This window comes from Tupaia chinensis, unplaced genomic scaffold, assembly GCF_000334495.1.
Source record: "Tupaia chinensis unplaced genomic scaffold, TupChi_1.0 Scaffold000308_2, whole genome shotgun sequence".
Lineage (NCBI taxonomy): Eukaryota > Metazoa > Chordata > Mammalia > Scandentia > Tupaiidae > Tupaia > Tupaia belangeri.
The window spans coordinates 159,777-161,822 of NW_006159799.1; positions in this window are offsets into that span (position 1 = coordinate 159,777).

Below are 2,046 nucleotides of genomic sequence, written 5' to 3' on the forward strand. Positions count from 1 at the left end.
TGTAGGGAACCAGCAGTTAGCGTAATGGCTATGTCGCTGGACTCCCACGTAGTCGACCGCAGTTCGTGTCCCGGATCTGGTGGCTTAAAACTCACGCCGGGCGCATGTGCGTGCGTGCCCAAGATCCCGAGAGGAGAATGGAGGAAAAGGGATTGCGGCGTGACCATCCCCCCTGGGGGGTGATTTCTCGCTTTCTGTCTCTATGTCTCTCTCTGTCTGTCTGGCGAGCGCACGTGCCCTACAGTGAAAATCTTTCCAAAAAAAAGAAATAAGTGTGAAGAAATTTACTGAGAGTTATGTTTCACAATAAATGAAACTGAGCAGTATTAGTCAATAAAGGAATCACAGTACTTTAACAAAGAGAAAGTTTCAAGGTTAGAACAAAATTAATAAATTTCATAAATGTAGAAAAATTGAAATAGGTCATCAAGATACTATGGAAAAACAGACAATCAAGGAAAATGCTGTAGAATTTCTGAATATGGAGCACCAAAAGGGTCATACAAACATAATAGACTTCTGATTCTGATGTATAACCAACTGAACTGCTTTTTTTCATGACAATTAGGGATCTCTAACTCTGAAAATAATAAAATGGTAATAGGCGTGTGTGTGTGTATTTGTTTGTGTGTCTGCATACATATATAATTATATATATATAGATATATATACATACACATATATACATATAAAGTCTCTCTATATAGACATATATATATATATGTGTGTGTGTGTGTATATATATATATATATATATACACACACACACAATAAAAAATCCCACTTTGATCATTTGGAAAAATACATGAGGAAAGTTTGGGCAGGATTTCTTGAGTAGGAAAAGAAATACCAAGGGAGTACAGGTGGAAGATTATAGTACAGTGGTAAAGTCTGACACCTTTACAAGTAAATCCCACATGGGAAGTTTCCCATTCAAGTATGGAGACCACCACCCCCCAAGTATACTTTGCCAAGACTCTGTTGGAGTGCTCTCTGTCTCTATCTCTCTCACTCATGGAGGAAATAAATAAACAAATAAAACTTAAATAAGTAAATAAAACAGATAAAAGTATAGTTTGTTTTGTAATTTAAAAAAAATCTTACTGAGTGAGCCCTATGTTAGGGAATTTGAGGGGTATTATTGTAGCCTTGTTCTATTTCTCACAAATTTTACCCATGACGACTATAGATAAAAAACCAAGTATTTTGTGATCTATGTTGCATTTCATGCAGTCTGATACAACTGTGGTATAAAGATATAGAAGCCCTTTACATTTAAAGGTCCATAGAGGGGATGACTAAAGAGGACTTTAAATTTTTTTTTTTTTTAAATCACAACTCAAAGTTACAACACTTGAGTTTGGGATTGCTTACTAAGAAGAAGCACCGACACATTCAGTGCCAAGAGACTATTTAAAGGTAATCTAGTGGAAATATCTGAACAACACCGAACATTTTAAAAAATTAATTAATTTCTCATCCAAAAGACAAACACTGATAACGTTTTGCAGTAAAACACTCTAGATCTTTTTATATCTGTGCCTCAGTTTACTTAGCTACATTTTATAAGATTGAGCCTATACTGGCTCTACTGTTTTAGGATCTTTTTTCTCACTTAATACATTCTGAAGATTTTTCATATCATTAAATATTTCTTCTCAGAGAGAGAAAGAGAGACAGGCACCCCCTACAGTTTTCAGGTCACAGTTCACCCCAGACCCATCCAGCCTGGATCACAGGTGCTCAGGCTCATATGTGGCTCAGGTATTTCTCAAGACATGAGCCCAGGACATTTCCCACATGAGTCCAGTTGCTTTACTGCTGTGCCAGCAAGTATTCTCCCAAAACCAGTTTTCCATAGCTGTATTATTTCCATGTTTTGCTGATTTGTTATACTATTATTAGATACTAGAAACTTTCTTGTCATTCACACGATCTTCATTTATAAAGATTTGTATGTGTCTATGACTATATTTTGGAATAAGTTCCTATATTAAATGATACTGGGTAGGGACCAGCAGTTAGCGTAATGGCTATGTCGCTGGA